Source organism: Cryptomeria japonica, chromosome 3 (genome assembly GCF_030272615.1).
Source record: "Cryptomeria japonica chromosome 3, Sugi_1.0, whole genome shotgun sequence".
Taxonomy (NCBI): Eukaryota; Viridiplantae; Streptophyta; class Pinopsida; order Cupressales; family Cupressaceae; genus Cryptomeria; species Cryptomeria japonica.
Window position 1 is genome coordinate 206840486 of NC_081407.1, and position 22273 is coordinate 206862758.

The 22273-nt window shown below is 37.2% G+C and overlaps 1 protein-coding gene across 6 annotated transcripts in view; it reads left to right on the forward strand.

Annotated features, from left to right (window-relative positions):
• The first annotated feature begins 1790 nt into the window (after positions 1–1790).
• Positions 1791–22273, forward strand: part of LOC131041027 (homeobox protein HAT3.1) — a 171382-nt gene continuing 150899 nt past the window's right edge. For 5 of the 6 annotated variants that reach the window (XR_009104958.2, XR_009104959.2, XR_009104960.2 and 2 more), the window contains exons 1-2: positions 1791–1967; positions 2110–2245. The gene's annotated coding sequence lies outside the window, so the exon portion shown is untranslated. Of the gene's footprint in view, positions 1968–2109; positions 2246–2843; positions 2865–22273 lie in introns of those variants that run through there. The other variant, XM_059218172.1, reaches the window with a different exon arrangement.

Below are 22273 nucleotides of genomic sequence, written 5' to 3' on the forward strand. Positions count from 1 at the left end.
CTGAAATGACAAACTTACCACCTTGTCTTCACAAAAGGATTGGTAGGGTCCGCATGAGACTTAGATGGAGCCAAAGGTTCGGGAGAGGTTACCAGGATAACCCAGGATGGGGGCCGGGACCTATGGAGGCCTACCATGGTAACCACCGTAAGCCATGCGATGAAACTCTCTCCTTAGAGTCACTAGTGTTTGTGAGTTGAGTCACATGGATGTTTGCGGAGTCATGTAGTTCTTTCATACTTGTCTTATTTTTCTTGCTTGAGGGTCTGCTACTATCTCCTAGCATGGTGGGGTGGTTCTATTTCGAGATCACATGGTCGGGTGGTAGTGCCACTCCCCATCGGATGTTCTGGATTGTATCTTCAGGCGAGGAAAGGCTTCGCTGGTGTTTCTTGGTTCGTGGTTCATGTATCAGCTCTTGTTCGTGATCATTGTTCAGTTGAGACTTTGTGGTCATTGTATTAGACTTTTGTGTAACCTTGATATTGTAACTTTTGGATTCCATGGTATTTTTGGAAGCCATGTATTTATGGATATTGTAATATTATGTCAGTGGAATGTATGTTAATTTAGTTGCTTTGATCTTATGTATAAATGATTTATGGATAAATAAATGCATCAGAATACTTTGATTTTTTATTATTATGGAATTTAGATGTATGAGTAGTTTTAATCTTAAGCATTTAATTTACTTAATTAAATGAACAATTGGATTAACCATGGTGTTAATATAATCTATGAATTAATCTTCGTTGGTAACCCTTAGGAAATCATGTGTTAGACTTCTGTTGTGTTATTAAACGTGCAATGGTTATAATTAATGCACTTAATCTTTTTTTTAAAAAAATATTTCACCCTTTAGTTGCCTAGTTGTGTTATTTTCCTTTAGGGTTCCTGGCGGGGCATTACACATTGACCCCATTTGTCTTTGAATTTCTTTTGCCTTGAAATATGCAATACTTATGTTCAGAGAATGGACGGTTTCTCTTCAAAAATTGCCCAGAATTCCCTGTTAGCAATGAACCAAACCCTACGTGCTCAAATCAACACTTATCAACCCGAAGATCAACTCAAATGAATCCACCATCTAATCAGGGTCTCATGGCAAGGGAACCATGTCCCACAACCAACAATTACAATCATCCCAATCAATATGCAATTTCCTTCTTGAAACCTTCATCCAACACATCAAAATTCAATTTAATCCAATGTGATTCAATTCAAGCCAACCATTTGCAATTATAGTAGCGATATAATGGTGGCGATTGGAAACTAATTGATTGTTTCAAACTTATCATGCAAAACTTGTATCATTAAAACTAAAAAATAAAAAACAAAAGTATTAGTAATTATAGATGGACATTAATTTTAATCAAGAAGTTTTTATTGATGGACATTCTTCAATCCATTATATGAGTATAGTACACCTCTCGATGTAAATATCATCTTATACAATTAAAAATTATTATGTAATTTAAATTCAAAATTTAAAAACAAATTTTATATAAAATAAATTAACAAAATCATTTTATTTTATAAAAGTCTCATACTCCAAAATCATGCCTTTCTCAACTCTACACCTAAAAAAAACAAAAAAGCTCAACTCTATACCTTCCAAACATAAAAAAAAAAAAACCCTAAATATCATATACTAAAAGACTAAACCCTAAATTGACCCCATAATATCATACAACCCTATATGTCATATAGAAATGTGAACCCTAGACATATGCAACCCTAAAAGTCATATAGATAAATGTGAACCCTGGACATTTTGCAACATTTGGTTGTGAAGTGGTTGAAAATATTGTAATTGTTGTGGAAGAAGCGAAAAAAACCATTTGTAGAGGAATTCCATTCCCTTCACATAGGTATCTTACTGCCCACTTATTTTCTTAAATTTCCTTTGACAACCGACAAAGTTTCTTTTGAGAGCCGACTAATTCGATTAAAGTGCGTGATAGAAGGTAAATGAGGAGCACATTTGGCTTCATATTATAATTTATTTTACCCTAAATGTAGAGGCTGGTTTAGGAAGAATTATTACGACTCCACTTACGCATAAACATAACCCTTAAAAATTTCACTCTTTTTTTCCCCGGATTCCAGAGGCGGGAAAGCTTATCCGAGCTCCTATATATTTGAGATCCGCCAATAGTGAAGGACGCTACAATAACCCAATTTCGTGGCTGGAGAATCCTCTTTTTTTGTGCCGCTGCTGCAAAAATAATTGTATTGCTCGAAGGTATGGGTTTCCTGATAGCTCTCCTACGACACAATTTTCTACTCTACTCTTCTAATATCTTTTTCTTCAAATTTTCCGAAGTTGAATCTGTCTGGGGTGTTAATACAAAGATCTTCTACATGAATTAACGTTTTCATTCATTTTTCGATTACAGAATTTGAGGAGTAGTAATAGGGTAGGGTAATATCGAGGTTGTTTTTCCATTAGTTAGTGATGAAGAAGTTGGCCTTTGAGCTCTATTCTGTTCCGTTTAGTTTAGTTGAGTGGATAATCAGTGGTGGTGTATTGGAATGTGATGACAAGATTCTCAAGGCTTCCGTGCTCCATAGTTTCTTTAGTAATAAGCTTCTTGATAGACTGTGACAAAGGCTTTTGGAATCATGGAAAATATGATGACAAAGGCTTCCAGGATTAAAAGGATAAACAGATTTAAATCCAGAAGTCTTCAAGCATATTAAGATGGACCGGGGAAACTTAATGTCTCTGATAGACAAGAGCTTGTCATCTTTGCCCAACTGAAAGCATTTTTGCTTCGGTGAAGGCTTCAAGCTATTGGAGGATTGTCAAAACTATGTGAGAGCAGCGGTAGGATAAACAGTAGCAGCAGCACGCATAAGTTGTAAGTTTCATTTTCCTTGAAATTTCAAAAATGTTAAATCGCAGAGAAAAAAATAAGCATAACATTTCTGCACAGAGGAATTCCGGAGAGACATTTGCAGAAAATAAGTGCGCACAGTGCTTTGATTTTGTGGTATTATATGCAACTTTCGGAGAGTTCTATATTTAAGAAAAGCACTGTTATGAGTTTTTAATCAGCTTACCCGCCACTAAGAAGACTGTCAAAACTATGTAGCAGCTTTGCCAGTAGGAATGGTACACCTCATTTTCATCTCCGTCTACTTGCATAGCACCGATGTGTTGTGGAAGAAACTGGATATCCTGAATGTTACGTAGGTAATACTTGCATTCGTATGCTAAAACGCCTTTTGAATAAATTGAAATGCATGAGCGAATCTGATGTGTTTGTGTGCTTGTGTGTGCACATGCACATGAATGCGATTGCATGTGTGCCTGCTAGCTATCTTTAATAATGATTCCAATTTGCAACCATGCTACAGTTCTGCAGTGCATTTTTGGTTATTAGGCATTTACCACCCAGTTTTCTGAATTAAAAAATCTATCCTCTGCCCTTTTCACTAATTTAGTCTCAATAATACGTTTTGGCCACAAGCATGCCTTAAATTTTTTAAAATGCAAACATTTGTACTGTAAGAAAAACAGCTTAGAACCTTCCTTGAGATGACTTGTATCCAATTTTTTCAACCAGATCTCGTTAATGCTTTTGTAAAGGTGCCAAATTTGGCTTTCTCCTTTAGGCTTTTCTCTTCCTAGAGATTTTTCAATTGGAGTATTGCCTCGCTCATGTGAAATGCTAATTTTATGTGAAGCGTTCAATCACTGCATGCTGAATTGGCCAATCTTAGGTTAGAAATTCTCAAGTTTCAGGAATGTTAACCAAGGAAATTTGCTACTTCCCTGGTGATTCCTGATCTTATGTAAGATTGGCATAGTTTTTGCAATTATTGAGGTCAAAATATGTAATATCCCCACAGGGATAAATGGAAACCCAAAAATATGCAACAGAAAACTCTGAAGTTTTATTTGCAAATAAGATATCCTTCAACAAAATCAGATATAGACTCAGATCATTGATATGATTTTTCTGCTAGTTTAAAATAAATTTCTGAATATTTATGAGTATAGAAAAGTTAGAGGAAAACACTCTAAATCTGCCCAGAATTTTAAGAATTGACGTACACTGATTTTTTCTTATTTTTTTGAGGTGAATATTATCAGCAGTATGCAGATTTAGGCACAAATACCTCAGAAATGTTTTCAATACCCTAGCCACTCTTGCCAAAATCCCAGAAAATGAGCACATGGTTTGTCCCACTTGTCCTTCTGCTGTTATCTAAAATGATGTTAAAAAACATGCAGACATACTACTATAGATTGTCCAAATCTGATCCTGATGCTCTGAACCTCACCTCCCAAGATGGCCTTTAAACCTGATAAGGAATTGCAGCTCCGAAAATGATGTGCTAGGGCTTCATAGACCAAAGCCCGTTCACCGAAACAGACCCTTCTGACTACGGGGATCCCGAAACTAGGGATGGTCAAGGGTTCAAACCTTAAACCAAAGATTGCAGTAGCAATAGAGAAAATGTTGATAACATAATGAGCTCCAAAGGATCCTAAAATGTTATATAATGAATCCCAAAAGAATGATTTAATCTCAGCCATAGATCCATTGCAAACTCAATCCAATGCTCCAAATAAAATCGCAAAAAATGGGTCATTCCCCATCCACTTGACCTTTTTGGCACATGTTTAATAAAGTCATTGAAGTACATGTCCTCTTAAGTCATTAAACTTAAAACAGGGGAAAACTTGTCTCTTTAGGCTAAGAGTCACTTAAGTTGCATTAAAAAACGTGCCCACAACTTAAGAATAGAATAGAGAACAAGCCAAAAACTCTTAACCCTTACTCAATAATGCTCTAAGTCCTCTTCCTCTTGCTCTTGGATAATCCAAAGAAATGATAGCCAATGCGTCGTTAAGCTTCATGGCTTGACTTGGGGACATCATAGTCCTACCCACCCAAAGAATGCTTGTCCTCAAGCATTTGTAAACTAGGATGTTTAAGAATCTCAGCTTCCCTCGTTGCATCCTCCAAAGGCAAGTTTCTCCACTTGATGAGATAATCAGAAATTATTTTACTCCTTAGCTTTTTTTTGCTCTTGCAAAATTGTTTTTGGAATTAGTATCAACTTGCTTTCTTCATCTACAGGGCAATTCTGTAGAAGGAATCACTTGCTGTCCAAGAGCCTTTTTGAGGCATGACACATGGAATACATTGTGGATTTGCTTGTAGATGGCAGCTCCAACTCATATGCTACTTCACCTTTTTTTTAATCACCTTGAAATGCCCATAGGCTTTGGTTTAAGCTTTTCTGCTCCACTTACTTTCAATGAGGATTGTTGATAAAGTTGAAGATGCAAAAATACCATTTATCCCACCTCAAATGACCTTTCAACTCAATGGCGATCAACATATTTCTTTTGCTATTCTTGTACAATTTGAATATTATTCTTAAGCGACTTAAGGATATCTTGATTCTATTTGGCCCACTCAAGAGCTTTTGGAGCTCTAGAATTAGATAAAACCAAGTCAACAAATGCAGAAGCTTGATAACCATACAAAGCTTTAAAAGGGGTCATACCTGTTCTCATATGATATGAAGTGTTGTAATAGAATTCTGTCAAATATAAACTAAACACCTTGCCCATGCTTTTTTCTGCCTCGAAACATAGTTTCTCAAGTAGCCTTCGAGTCATTTGTTTAGAATCTTTGTTTGACCATCTATTTGAGAATGATAGCTAGTGCTATGATCGAGCTTTGTTCCAGCCAGCTTCATCAACTCTTACCTAAAAGTGTTGATGAATGTGCAATCTCTATCACTTATAATTCTCTTTGGCACACCATGAAGTCTGAACACTTGTTCAAAAAATAGACCAGCAACTTGTGGTACTTTAAACTCAAAAGGCATTGACATAAATTGAACATATTGAGTGAGTCTATTCACCACAACAAAAATACAATCCTTACTGTTGATCTTGGAAATCCATTGAAATTTGTTCCCACTTTTGATTGGGTAGCAGCCCTGCTGGAAAAGAAACTTCAGCTTTGTTCCTTTGACACTCTATGTGTTCCCTCACATGCTCGGGAACATCATCTTTCACACCTTTCCATGAAAATGTTTCACAGATGTACTTGCATGCTTTCAAATCACCTGGATGACGAGAAAGCTGATTGTTATGGACAGCAATAAGAATCTTATGTTTTATTATTCTGGTACAAAAAGATTCTATCCTTTTAATAGTTGATGTCATTGAATACTTCATACCTTTCATCACTGATTTTACCATTTAGAATTGTTAACACAAAAGTTTGCACCTTTGGTGATTAGGCTTGACCACCAACCTTGTGAAACATTGGATCAACCTCTCAAGTGTGGGACCTTGCGTTGTTGTGAGCTGTTGTGAGGTTGAATCTCCGGAGAAGGCCGACTTCCTCTTCAATCTGAGTGTTGGACCAACCCAACATTGATAAAACTAATCTATGGTTTGACGAGGAAAAGGGATAAAGAGAAGGGTTGCAGGAAAGAAGGGAAAAGGGTTTGCACCCAGATTGAAATGATGATCTCCCTTGCCTATAGGTGCACAGAAAATGGGTAAGACTACCTAGGTATGCACAATTTCCAATCTTAACCAGCCCCTAAAGTGCAGAGTGAAGGTTGGAATTTGTAAGATAGCAGGAGGAACTGATCCAGTTCACAGATGATATCCACAAGGAATCGACACAGTCATCTATACTTAGGAAACAAATAAAAACGCACTCAAACAAAGAGGTAAAAGAAATACACAGATTGTCAGAATTGAAAAGAGGCAAAACAGGTGAATTCTATTTATGTAAGGGCAAAGCAAAACTTTACTAGTGCAGAGAAACATAAGATTTTTGCATGAGAAAATAAGGGAGAAGATCTTGAGAAAAATGTACAAAATTGCCTTTATAGTTCAGGCATAACTCAGATGGTTACATTGAGAAAACCCTAACCGCACCTGGGTGAGGTTACAAAAATATCAGAGGAGAGGGAGAGATCAGAATGGAGATTTCATGGTGTGCTGCAGCTAGCTCTGGGAGTGTCCTCTGCCTTTGGAAGAGCAAATATCTCTGCAAATCAGGGAAAACCTTGCATCTGGATGCGTCTCTGTGTACTGGATGGCGTCTGTAGTCACAAAAAAAAGTCTTCAAACCGCGTTGAAGAGGCATGGGTTACATTTGGAATCGTCAGCAGGCATCATGTCTAGCGTTATGGCATCGAAATCTGGTGGTTGCAGTGAGATCGGGTCCAAAATTGGGCATCGATTGAGCAAAAAATGACCTCGACCATCGGGTTGACAACCATCGCCTGCAGAAGAGTTTAAATGCCAACGACAACTGCAAGTTTGAAAATCGGCTGTTGATTTGAGATCTTGCACGCAGTTGAATGCGCAAGATCTTGCCATGTAAGCATGCTCAAAAGCCCAATCAAAGATTAAAACATGGCCGTCGGATCGGGCTTTATGAAGATCCAACGACTATAGATGGTTGACGTGGCACCTCGGGTCCACATCTTCACTCTGTTGACCGCTAAGCGGGCTTGCATCTTACCCTGCGGCATCACTGCGGATCCTCTTTCACCTTGCGGGATAAGACTTTTCTTTGTTTTTTCATGTTCTGCTTATCCCGTGGCCCTTTTGTGTCCTCGAATTTACCCCGCGGGATAAGCAAAATGCTTTGTAGTTTCTGTTTGCTCCTTATCTTGCGGGATCTCTGTGGGTCCCTCCTCCACATCGCGAGATAAGAGTTTTGCTTTGATTGTGCTTTGCTTTTGTTATCCCGCGGGGCCACTTGTGTCTTTGTTTTTTCTTGCGAGATAAGATCTCTTTGATTTACTCTTGTTTCCTCATCCCGCGGTTCCTTATCCTTGTGTCCATGTTGTTCTCACTGATTGGGCCCACCGCACCGGTCAATAACATGCCATGCCTCTGCGGTCAATAACATGACTCAGTCAATAACATGACCCAGTTATTGACATGAACTGCTGATTTAACAAATGAGGCACGGGGGTCAATAACAATCGTGTTATTGACACATCATATAACCCTTGTGTTATATCTCTGCAAAACTATGAAGAAGCTACTAACTCTGCTGAGACCGATAACATGACATGTTATCAATATTGACTAACACGAAATGTTGGTTACATTGAAATCCCGTAATTGATCCCTGCAAGGTTGGCACAAAAATTGTCATCATTTCTGGCGACTCGGAGGGGGTGACAAGCTTGCTTAGCACATTGATTAGTAGCCTTAGATGTCCATTGGGCGCAGAGTCAAAACCTAAAGCAAATTCTTGGAAAGTTGAAAAAACTGAAAGAACCTAAGCTAATATGTACATTGCCTCACAATGAAGGGGCTAAACAAAGCCATTCACTGGTTTGTCAAAGTAGCTACCTTTCTTGACTAATGCCTGATACTCTTCATGCTTGTGGAAAACCAGCCAGGAAAAGAAAATTGAAAGGCGTCCAACAGACTTTTGGAATGCCTCCGAAAATCTGAGAGCAAAGAAACTCACCCATGATTGAATTTTATCCTTTTGGGGTGGATGGGTGAAAAGAACTTGCTCCTCTTCATGATGCTCAACTTCATGCTCAAAAATTAGGATGACAAGGGGTGAATTGCAGGTCTGAGCCAAATGTCTAATAGGGCATCCCCTTGAAGGAGATAGACTTAGGTCATCATCGCTGACCTGCCCTTTGCTTTGCTGATTTGACAACAAAATAGGCACCTCTGAGATATGCCCCTGCTCTTCAAAATTTATTGCATTTGTTGGCAATGTAAGATCTTCCTCTTGCTCCTCTTGATTCACCTGACTAGAAGTTGTCAGCTTGGTGTGAAAACTTGAGCAAAAGCCCTCTAGATCATCCCAAAAAGAATCATCCTTTGACTCCCCAACCCCTGGCTCAGTCTCATGCTGCTGCTCAGATGTAGGTACATCCTTCTCCTCAAGGGAGGAGGGGATCTCTTTCTGAGATGAGGAAACAAACTCCTCCTCATTGGTATCCTCTGCCTCCTGCCAGTTTGTAAAAACAAGGTCTCTCTGCGCCACTAAGGCCTGAGAGTCATCCCCATTTTTGCAAGCGACCAGGTTAACATGATTGGACTACATAGGAACAAATGCTCCTGAGGTACTTGCACTTGCAGGATTTAGGCTATCCAAAGGCCTAGGGTCCATCCATTGGTTTTGCCTTGCAAAACTGGATCTATGAATCTCTGTGAATGATGGAGGAGGTGCAGGTGTAAGCATCTGACCTGTAGATGTTACTGGTATAGGGGCTAAAGTAGGCTGTTGTGCAGGAACCTCTGGGAACAAGGGCATTGGGGGCCTAGGAGCTAACTCCCCAGCCTGTATTAAGCACCTTCATGCCTTGATGGCAATGTCATAAGCGCTTCGAAGGTTATCCCCTCCCAATGACTGTATCATCACAAATATGTCATATTTAGTGCCCTAAGGAAGTATAAGTAGGTACAGTTGGTAGATGGCCTGACCAAAGCAGGGATCCTATCCCAAGTCTTCTGGAACCTGTAGTTGAAGTCTACCATGAATTCATATGGGGCTCTCTTGATCGTTACCAACTATTCAACTAGTGACAAGGGGTCACTTTTGTCCTCAAAACTCTTGCACAATCCCTCCCCTAATTCATCCCAACCATGGATTGAACCAGAGGGCAGACCTCTAAACCACTGTAGGGCTTTTCCCTTGAATGAAGAGGCAAGAAGCCTCATTGCTATGTTGTCTTTTTTGATGTTAAAAACATAGTAGATACCTGCTACATCTTGAATGTGCTCAGCTGGGGTGACAGAGGTCTCCCCAGTAAAAAAAGGTACAGCCTTAAAGGTTGCAATTGGGATGTCATTCTTTTGGGCTAGAGCTAAGGGGCTGCCACCATCAAAGGTGACAAAAATATGCATTCTAGCGATAGCCATATTTTTATGCTACTCCCTCTACTAGAATCTGACAGTTCATATTATTAAAGAAAAACACCTTTAGAAGGAGCTCCTATTCGGCTGTTTGATGTGAAATGGCTGCTGGTCCTGAACAAGAGCCTGGATCTGATCCTTAGAGTCAACAGGTGCTGATGTGACTGCCTCCAAAGGCAAGATATGGAAGAGCACACCAAGTATTCAGGTGTTTTGAGCGCTGAATTGCTTCACCAGTAAATTTGTTGTAGAGTCGCTAGGTATGTAGGATGCTGCCTCCAAAGGTTGAATTTGCTGATGGATACACCAACCATCAACAAAATGGTAAGAAGCTTGAACTAGAGCTGGTTCAATTTGTCCCACCGAGCGTGCCAAAAACTATTAACACAAAAGTTTGCACCCTTGGTGATCAGGCTTGACCACCAACCTTGTGAAACATTGAATCAACCTCTCAAGTGTGGGACCTTGCGCTGTTGTGAAGTTGATGAATCTTCGGAGAAGGCCATCTTCCTCTTCAATCTGAGTGCGAGTGCTGGACCAACCCAACACCGATAAAACTAATCTATGGTTTGACAGGGAAAAGGGATAAAGAGAAGGGTTGCAGGAAAGAAGGGAAAAGGGTTTGCACAGAGACTGAAATGATGATCTCCCTTGCCTATAGCTGCACAAAAAATGAATGAGACTACCCAAGTATGCACAATTTCCTATCTTAACCAACCCCTAAAGTGTAGAGTGAAGGTTGGAATTTGTAAGATAGCAGGAGGAAACGATCCAGTTCATAGATGATATCCACAAGGAATCAACACAGTCATCTATACTCAGGAAACAAATAAAAACACACTCAGACAAAGAGGTAAAATAAATACATAGATTGTCAGAACTGAAAAGAGGCAAAACAGGTGAATTCTATTCATGTAAGGGCAAGGCAAAACTTTACAAGTGGAGAGAAACATAAGAATTCTGCATGAGAAAAGAAGGGAGAAGATCCTGAGAAAAATGTACAAAATTGCCTTTATAGTTCAGGCATAACTCAGATGGTTGCATTGAGAAAACCCTAACCCCACTTGGGTTAGGTTGCAAAAATATCAAAGGAGAGGGAGAGATCAGATTCGAGATCTGATGGCGTGCTGCAACTAGCTCTGGGAGCGTCCTCTGCCTCTGGAAGAGCAAATATCTCCGCAAATCAGGGAAAACCTTGCATATGAATGCGTCTCTGTGTACTCGATGGCGTCTGTAGGCACAAAAAAAGTCTTCAAACCATGTTGAAGAGGCATGGGTTGCATTTGGAATCGTTAGTAGGCATCGTGTCTGGCGTTATGGCATCAAAATCTGGTGGTTGCAGTGAGATTGGGTGCAAATTTGGGCATGGACTAAGCAAAAAATGACCTCGACTATCGGGTCGACAACCACCGCTTGCAAAAGAGTTTAAATGCCAACGACAGCTGCAAGTTTGAAAATTGGCTGTTGATATGAGATCTCGCGCATAGATGGACGCGCGAGATCTCGCCATGTAAGCGTGCTGAAAAGCCCAATCGAAGATTAAAACATGGCCGTCGGATCGAGCTTTATGAAGATCCAACAGCTGCAGATGGTTGACGTGGCACCGGGGTCCACATCCTCTTGATTGTGTTGACCGCTAAACCGCCTTGCATCTTACCCCGTGGCATCACTGCGGGTCCTCTTTCACCTCGCGGGATAAGACTTTTGTTTGTTTTTTCATGTTCTTATCCCGTGGCCCTTTTGTGTCCTCGAATTTACCTCACGGGATAAGCAAAATGCTTTGTAGTTTTTGTTTGCTCCTTATCCCGCGGGATCAGTGTGGGTCCCTCCTCCACATCGCGGGATAAGAGTTTTGCTTTGATTCTTCTTTGCTTTTGTTATCTTGCGGGACCACTTGTGTCTTTGTTTCCTCTCGCAGGATAAGAGTCTCTTTGATTTACTCTTATTTCCTTATACCGTGGGACCTTATTCGTATGTCCATGTTGTTCTCATTGACTGGGCCCTGACACACCGGTCAATAACGTGCCATGCCTCTGCGGTCAATAACATGACTCAGTCAATAACACGCCTTAGTTATTGACATGAACTGCTGATATAACAAATGAGGCAGGTGGGTCAATAACAATCGTGTTATTGACACATCATATAACCCTCATGTTAAATGACTTGTGCAAAACTATGAAGAAGCAGCTAACTCTGCTGAGACCGATAACATGACATGTTATCGGTATTGACTAACACGAAATGTTGGTTACACTGAAATCTCGTAATTGATCCTTGCAAGGTTGGCACAAAAATTGCCAACAAGAATATCACAAGCATGCTGATTTTTTGTATGTTCTACTAGTAGATGATCAAGAACATTATTTTTTCCTTTTAATAAATTCAATATCAAAGTCATATCCTTGAAGCTTACTTACCCAACGTTGTCTCTTATTTAATTCATTTTGCTCTACGAAATATTTGAGGCTATTGTGATCAATTGTAACTATAAACTTGGTTCCCACAAGATATTGACCAAACTTTTCAAGCACATGCATGATTGCCAACATTTCTTTGTCATATGCAGAGAACCTGTTTTCAATCTCATTCATTTTTTCGCCTCTCATAAGCAATTGGATGCTTGTCTTGCATCAAAATAGCCCCAATACGAATATCGGATGCATCACACTCAAACACAAAAGGTTTAGAGAAATCCAATAAAGCCATAATAGGACACGTATTCATTAACTTCTTAAGATGGTCCATGATCTTCCGAGTCTCTTTGTCCAAACACAAGCATCCTTCTTGGTCAAATTTGTCAAAGGAGCGCTTAATGAAGAAAATCCCTTCACTATTTGTCTATAGTATGTGCATGGACCAATGAAGCCCCCCAAATTGGGTAAGTTCTTTGGTAGTGGTTAGTTAAGTATAGCTTGAATCTTCTCCCCATGATCCTTCACACTACCTTTACCAATGACATACTCCAAATATAATTTGCCACAAAGATACTTAACACATCATCAAGGTGCTGTATATGCTCCTCCCATGTCCTACTGTATACCCAGATGTCATCAAAGAAAACTAACACAAATTTTTGCAACAACTTGTTGAACACATAGGTCATTCAAGAGTGAAAAGTAGTTGGAGTATTTAATAACCCAAAGAGCATCACCAAATATTCAAAATGTCCATAGTGGCATCTAGAAGTTGTTTGTGTGCATCTTGCTCTCGAACTTGAATATGATGGTATCCGGAACGAAGATCTATTTTGGAGAAATAGATTGCTCCATGTAATTCATCCATCAACTCATCAATGTGCAAAATAACAAACTTTTTCTTGATGATCTTATTTAGTGCATGATAATTAATGCACATCCTCATGGTACTATCTTTCTTCTTCACCAAGACAAAAGAAGTGAAGGGGCTAGAATTAGGTCCTACATTCAACAACTCTCAAATAGTCTTCTCAATCTCATCCTTGAATCATCTAGGATGATGGCAAGGATTCTTAACAATTGACTTGCTATCTACTAGATCAATAATGTGCTGAAAACTATGATTTAAACGTAGATCGTGCAATAGATCTAAGAACACCACACTATGCTTGTCCAACAAGCCTTGTATGTCAAAATGATATCCACTCTGCCTTGTATTAGTATACTTATTTCAAATGAAACATTGCACTGCCCACTCGACCTTTAATTGTCGAAAAAATGTCTCCATCCTCCTAGGTGAAATGACTCTTGGAGCATTTAAAGATAAGCTCTACAATACCACCTTTTGACCATTTGTTGTGAAACTCAACTACATAGTCTTCAAGTTTGTGAGAAATGGACTTATAAGATGCAACCATTGAACACCCAACACAACATTGGTTTCATTAATGTTGACCTCATATAAGTTATTAGTAAGGGTGTAATTACCCAAAGTCATATTTAAGTGTGGAAACAATTAGCTCAACGTGACATCGTACCACTAGCTTGCACTCGGAAAGCATCATGCTCTTTAACTAACAAACCCTACTTCTTCACATAGGACAAATCAATAATGTTGTGGGTAGCCCCATTATTAATGAACACACAAACCCTTGTCCCTACATAACACCCCTCACTTTGAAGGTGTTATAATGAGGAGTGGTATTGATGGTTGCCAAATCATCTTGATGCTCATCTATGCTTGTCTCGTCGTCCATTTGCTCATGTTGCTCATCAAGAACCCGTGTCTCCTCTAACTCATCATCGCTAGGTTCCCTGAAGCCCTCAAACCGGTGGGCCTTGCCCCCACTTCACTTATGTCCAGGTGTCGAAGGGTCATGATGGTCTAAGTAAAGCCTCTTCCATCTCAACTCATCTCTCAATCATGAGGTGCACCACCAACTATTTTAACATTTCTACAAACATTTGTTTGCCTCTTCTTCACTTGATGTTGGTGGTTGATACTGCTATCCATTATTCCCTTCCGTTTTTCAAGGTGTGACCACTCTTTCAATGCATACAACCAAGCCCAATAGGCTGCCAAGACCTGCAACTTTGATAGAGATAGTAGGCTCTTAAGTTTGTTTTGGCAAGAGTTTTTTTATCTAGCAAGAACTAAACTTATCCGCAACACTAGCTACCACCCCCAAACAAATGGGTAGGTTGGAATTGTTAACAAATGAGTGGATGCCTATTTGAGGAACTATATAGTTGGTCATCAAAAGGCATAGATCAAATCGCTCTACTTAGGAGAGCATTATTATAACAACAACTATCACATGTTTATTAAGATGACACCATTTATGGATTTATATGGTTGTGAGGCTCACACTTTTGTTGACCTTGTTATTTACAACATTAGGGTTTTAAGAGCCAAAGATCTGGTTGAACAGATTTAGGATTCCTTAAAAACTCTTGAGGAAAGCCTACATCATATACAAAATCAGAAAAAAATATATGTAGACCAGCACTATATTGAGTGTTCTTTTGAGGTTGGTGATATGGTCATTTTGAGATTATAGTCATATAGGCAATCCTCTCTTGGGAGTGGAGTAGAGAAGCATAAACCTCATTTCTATGAACCGTACAAATCAAATAGAGGATTGGAGAAGTTGCTCATGAGTTGGAATTGCTTGAGCAAAGTAAAATTCACAATATCTTTCATGTTTCTTCCTTGAAGAAGGCTCTCGGGCATCATGTCATTGCATCAACTAAGCTACCTCCCTTTGATGATGAAGGGAAATTGATTTTGGTTCTTGACGAAGTTGTTTATATCAGGGAATGGAAATTGAGAAACAAAATTTTAACCATATATTTGGTTTGTTGAAAATCTTCTAGTTGAGGATATGAATCGGAAGGAGGGCAAGTTTTGGAGCATCCCAATTTGCTATTGCGTGTGTAGGGACGGCTGTCATGTCCCCATCTCTAATGTAAAATTAATGAAGACCCTTAGCCTATATTTTTCAATTTTTTCTTATAGGGTAATAGACAATAAAAAGAAATAATTAAATAATTAAATTTAAGTTGTCAAAAAGTAATTTTACGTTACAATTCAAAAAGATTACCTATATTTAATTATTTAAAAAAAGGTTGTTACAAGTGAATCATATTTAATTATTATGATCGTGGGACAATTTACTATTTATAATATCAATAACCTATGTCACAAGGTTCGAGTTTGTGTTTGTCTTCGATAATAAGAAAATCTAGATGAAATTCAGCTAGGAAAAAAATGAAAAAAATATTCGTGATTAAATTTCTCTTATATACATTTGATTTTTTTTTTAAATTATAAATAATAAACTCATTAAATTGTCAAAATAGTTTAATATTCCTAAATGGATATAAATAAAATAGATCTGAAATAAAATGATTAAATTTATCATTTATTAAAAAATATTAAGATTATTAAATATAAAGTAATATTATGTTAAATTTTAAATATGTTATAATAAATTTAAAAAAGATAATAACATAAATATGTTCAAAATTTGAATTTGAATTTTTTAATATAAATAATTAATTTGTTAAATTTTATATATTAAATAATAAATATAGTATAATTTAAATATTAAATATTACCTTGTTTGTCTTTTATTCCTTTTGTGTGGGAATGATAACGAAGGAGGGCATGTTAAATATGAAAAGGGGCATCACACTCCCTAGTAGCGGAGGTGATTTTCCTATTAAATTTTTTGAAGAATGTGAGCGGCCTTTCGTTTGTTTTCATTTATTATTTTTTCGTTTTGTGTGCACAACTTGAGACTATCCTTGCCGATTCCTTCAAAATTCATTTTAGACGATTGGAAATATTTTGGTCAAAAAGCCCTAGCCTTGTTCCAAACAACATTTAGGGCGAATTAGAATGAATTTTTTAGATTTTATTGGAATTTGCTGAATTTTGAACTTCATACATAAAATTTGGCAAATCTTGTGACTAAGTTTATAACTTTGAAGGATAAATAAACTAAAAGAATATATACTATTTTATTTCAAATAAGCTACATAAGAAGGATTGTTTTTGAAAAAAGGCCTATTTGCTCATTTTATCAACTATGATTCCAAAGAATGAACATGAGTTCTTCTATTGCCTAAGTGCAAAATTATTTTGGCAAGATGGTTTCAAAAACATAAACCCTCCTAGTCATTATAGTAATTCCACATAAGGATTGCCATTGTGTTATAGTTAGATTTCCGGTATTTAGTTGCTTATGCTATACCTACTATTAGGGGCAAGTGAAGTATGTTAAATTTTTGCCATTAGCAACTGTACCACATAAAAGAAGGAATCACAGCAATCCTCATTGGGTCCATGCCTCTTCCTATTGGCCATACCTCCTTTGGAGTGATTCCAACATGTTTATGAGGCAATGGGGGGGTCATATTATATCATGAGGGACATTGTACATGTTTCTTTTAATGTTCTATAAAAATATTTTTTCAAAAAATAAATAAAATATATAATAATTTTAAGAGGTAATTATAAAAGTTTAAAAACTAAAAAATAATATATCAAACCATAGTTGAAAACTTCAGACTTGGCAAGGCCTGAAAATGCGAGTTGGCAATAAACTTGACAACTTAAAAATTGCTTAAATTTCATTAGCAACGCATTATTTTGCAAAAATCAATGAGGAGATGCATCAAATGAGTCAAGAAATGAGTACATAAAAGAAACAAGCTAAATCTAGTTATATTTGATTGATTTAAATGCGATTTTGGTACAAAACTTAAAGTAAATACTACATCAAAATATTTTACATCTTCCTCTTCCTAGCTTTAGTGAAAACTAGGGGAGAGGTAGAACTAGAGGTTCTAGTCCTAGGACTCTGTTATGGCTACCCTACCTTGTTAAAATGAGGCTAAGGGTAGCATCCCTTGCGGGGGTTTAAGGGTGAGGGAGAGAGGTAGAGACATAGGTCTAGATCGCGGGGAGAGAGGAGAGAGTGAGATAGAGAGTGGTAGAGAGAGAGGATAGAGGAAGAGTGATAGGGAGAGAGGATAGAGGAAGAGTGATAGGGAGAGAGATAGGTCTAGAATTCAGGGCTAATAAAGTGAGTGAGATAGAGAGAGCGAGAGAATGCTGATAGGAGCCTACTAATTAGTGAAATTTGCCTAAGGTTGAAAATTTATAAGATCTAAAACCTAAAATTTGCATTGTAACTCTTATCGATCCGAAACCACTCTCAAACATCTTGCCAATATGTACATGAACTATAACCTAAAAGTATAAGAAAGGAAGACATTGAAATGTGGCATATACTTAAATGTTATATTTCATGTATATATTTTGATGAAGAGAATGAGATTGACTAGAAGAATTTTTTTTAGTTAATTTTTTGATGTGTTTGGGCCTCATTTTTTCATGCAGCCGAGTTTTTGCTAGACTCGTTGAGTTTTTGTGAAAAATTGTTTTCTCTACTAGTTTTTAGCTGAAAAATTTGTAGAGCAAAAAAACTTGTAGAGTACTTTGCGAGTCTTGCATCTATGTATCAAACTCTACACTTTGAAAATTAGAAATAAATAAATAAATAAAAACAAAACATAGGAATGAAATTTTATTTGTAAACATCGCAAAATCAACAAGAAAAAATGAAGCAAATTTTGATAAGGGAAATATATTTTTTATTATATTGATTCTTTGATGAACAGTGAAAAGATATAAAAAGAGGAGAGAATATATAGTTATTAACTGCACAACCATATAATTGGTTGCGTATAACTAGCATAATCAACAATATAATATGCTACACTATGATATGCTAGGCTAAGATTGTTAGGATAAGGTGGCATAAACTTTGTAGTCCTAAAGCATTCATATGTCTCCATGTTCCTTGTAAAGTGTTTCCTATGATTTGTGAGAAAAATGTTAAATATTTGTACTTTATGGCTATTTGTAATTGCATTTTTAAGAGATGAACATGAAGAGGTTATAAATATAAATCGAAATGGACAAAATACACTCTTTTCCAACATATCGAGACATGAAGGGTCATGCATAAAGAGACCAAGTTTGGGAGGAAAAAAGGAATCCATTTGGGGATCTAAATAGTTACTGAAAGTTATAGAGCACTTGGAATGTCTAAAGTCTACGTGGCTTTGGGTTTGGCGCCCAAGAGGAGTTCCTTGAAGAGTTATTTATTGTTTTATCATGTCTATTGGCTCTTCATTCTCTAAGGTGTGGGTTTTGCAAGTGGTTTTGGCCCCTTGTTTTGGGAAAATAGTAGTGGTTTTTTCTCTCACATTTGGTAATAAATTGGAGGCAAGGTATAGTTGTTTAATCATCGGTTGATCATAGTTTCCTTGAGGTTTCCAAGTAGTTCTTGATCATTTGGAGAAGTGAAGTGAAGTATATTATTGTTGTAGTCTCTATTTTGAAGATTAATAATATGCTTGCCCTCATTCGCTTGTGGAGTTTTTTTCTTGAAAGGTTTTCTTCACGTAAGTCTGGTGTCTCTTTTGGTATGATTGATTTTATATTTCTGTTGAGTGGTGTAATCACATGTTCATTTCATATTTAGTTTCAGATTTGGTAATCTTTCCATAGTTGTAATCACATACGAAAGTTAATATTACAAGCTTTCTTCACCTTGTTTCTCAACAAACATTCCCCCCTTATTACATAGTTCTTACAAATGTACTTGAAACCTGAAATTTCACCTTGTCAACATACCTCCCCTTAAGGATTACATAACAAAACTTGTCGATAACACAAAATAAATACACATTGTTGAGAAGATCTTTCTTTGGAGAAACAAATTCTGAATTAAGTGTAACTCCAACAAGCTGCCTCATGAGCCTTAGAAGTTTGTTGTAGCGCTGAGCTGAATTCCCAATTTCCTAGAGTATCATCTGCCTTAACTTCAGAATCACAAACATCGAATTATTGGATAACAATTCATATTGAGTTCTGCATTCATAGAGTTGCATCAAGTTGCCCCTTGACCCTTTTAAGGGTATAATTCTCAATCATAGTCTTGTGAACTCTTTGGGCAACGATCCATATTGAGTGCACCAAATCCCTTACCTGTCTTAAAAAAACAAATATCACAAATTCTCAAAACTGTGAGCATCAAAAAGGAAAGAAAACAAAGAAAGCAAAAATAAATGCTCGTCATGCAAAACGCCATCTCAAAGTGGGAAGCTAACTTGAGATGATGGAAATCCTTCAACATTCAGTGGCACCGACCTCCAATATCACCTGGTTACAATTTATCCATTTGATGTCTTGGGTGAGTCTTTGTGTCATGCCCCCACCGTGATACATCTACCACTTCTTTAAAAGATATAATGATAAAATTTAGTTAATGAGTGTAGACAACTAAAATTGTCCTGTCATAATTAAATAAATATTTTTATTTATTTAATTATTTTATCCTAAGCCTTCTATTAATTAAATAGATTTTTATTTATTTAATTGGTCCCACTTCCTCTATTAATTAAATAGATCTTTATTTATTTAATTAGTTCATTATCTTTTTCTCTCCATGACACTTGTCATTTATCTCTTAATTTTTCCTCTAACTACCCACTTCATATTTATTATTTTCCTTACCTACCCTTTTGATCCTTGTTGACCATTTATCCTTTCACCTCTTTATTTTATGTATCTATTTCTTAGGGTGTTCTCTGTATAAGAGGATACTCTCATCCTTTCACAACGTTAATAATCTAATGTGCCTAACACTTTTATGCAATCTAGCCCTCTTGCGATTAAGCAACTTCACAAGCACAATTTGTTCTTTGTTGAGCTCTTGTGCACATACAAAATTTGAGAGCAAATATATCAAACAAGATCAATGGAGATAGGAAACAATGGAGATCACAACCACACCCTACATGGCATGTGAGTGGTATTATCATCTTATTTGTTGATTTACATGTTATTAGGTTTCTTCATTGGTGTATTCTAAATGCTTTATTGTAGAATTAGGGTTTTCTTGTGGTTGGATCTTTATGGTTTTGCAATAGTTTATCATCATCAGTTCTCACCATATACAATGAAATTTTGCTATTTTCTACTGAATCGATCCCCACATAATGGGATTCCTCCCTTTAGTGGGCATATTGATAAATTCACCAAACCATTAAACTAGAATACTAGTTACTGGACGACTCCCTTATGAAATTAACAATAAAATAAACATAAATCCTATGACAGCTGACCCCACTATTAACTCCTAGACAAAGACATAAAATTTATTAATCGCAAATATTAAGGAGAAATATAACGTAGAGAGGAGAGGCTGTGATTACAAATGGCCAAGATAATAATAATTTATTCTTCTACATAAACAATGATGGAAAGATATCACCCTCATTACATCAGAGGCTAGCGTTGGATTGCATCAGCGCATAAAGTTAATGAATATAGCAATAAAAGGAAGTAATATGTTATGTTGATGCGAATGTTATTAAGGAGATGCGATTACACCAAGCAATCAAGGATTGATCTCAATTAAGATACCAAGAGCTGTTTAGTCAGCAATAGGCAATCGTTATTGTAAAAGAGACATCCCTTTCAGAAAGAGACTATGGGGGAAGACAGGACCCTCCAATGTCAATGGGAAGACATATATACTACAGATCGGGTTATTCCAAGGGATCAACCTTGAACAACAAAGTAGAAAGACAAATCGGATATAAAGATAGATCCTATGATCCATGTGTTTTGGGGATAGGGATGATAAGGGATGTGTTTTTGGGATTTACCCTAGAGGGCCATTTTTAGGGGACAGCAAGGGACAACAATAACAAAATGCAACATTTTTAGGGGACAGCAAGGGACAACAATAACAAAATGCAAATAAATCATGAGAGAGAGAGAGAGAGAGAGAGAGAGAGAGAGAGAGAGAGAGAGAGAGATGTCAATAATTGATAACAATAACAAAATGCAAATAAATCATGCGAGTAGTAGTATGAGCGTAATAAATTTCAATAAAGCATTGTAACAACAGTCTCAATAAATAAATAAATATGGTCTATTAATATCCAAAAGACTCTAAACATGTATCCAAAAGTCTCAAAACTCAAAATACAATATATAATATGAAACTCAACCTCATTTGGGCTATCAATACCCTCTACATCAGGTCAATCTCTTCTTCAATGAGCAAACTCTCACAACAAAGAGCAAAAATTGAGAAAATGGAAGCGAAATACGGTGGTTGGGTTAATGTTTTGTTTTGGTTTTAAGTCTTTGTGGCATTTTAGGGTTCAATTTGTGGCATTAATGCCTTTGTGGCCCCCCCACATCTCTAAAGAAGCAAAAAAAAAAAAAATTGTTTTTTAATTATGTTTTATGCTTGTAAGTATTCTTAGGTGCAGGAGATGACTCATTATTGTCGAGACGGCGAGATGTCCCCAAATGCTCAGGGACTTTTATCGGTGTTTCTTCGGAATTCTCAAGCATCGATGACGGCAAGGGGATGTCTCCTTGATGCCCCCTCGTCCTCAAAACAACACGGGGACGGGGACACGTCTCCGTGTTTCCTTGGACAGACCAAATGGTAGGGACATCAAGAATAGTCAGTGGTCTTTGTTAATCACAAACTACTAGATATGAGATTACATAATCTTTATCATGTTGATTTACTTATCACATAATAACGCTTGAATTGATAAGTAATTATTATATCACTTATAATGTTATCACTCCTATTGTTGTTAGTGTATCTATATATGTCCATAGTTAATTATGATAAGGTTCCTTTAAAGGTTTTAGCCAATTCGTCGCCCCATTATGGAGGGGAGAATGTGCATATAAGGAATGGAAGTAGCATAAGGGTCCATTCGAATTGAGTAACCTCGAGTTGGGTTGCAAGGCCGAGTGGGAGGTGTCATTCCGTGCTCTTGGGTTTGATGGATAGGCTCAAGGTGCCTTGTATGATATCCCATAGTGTTTCATAATGTGGATGAGTTGTTG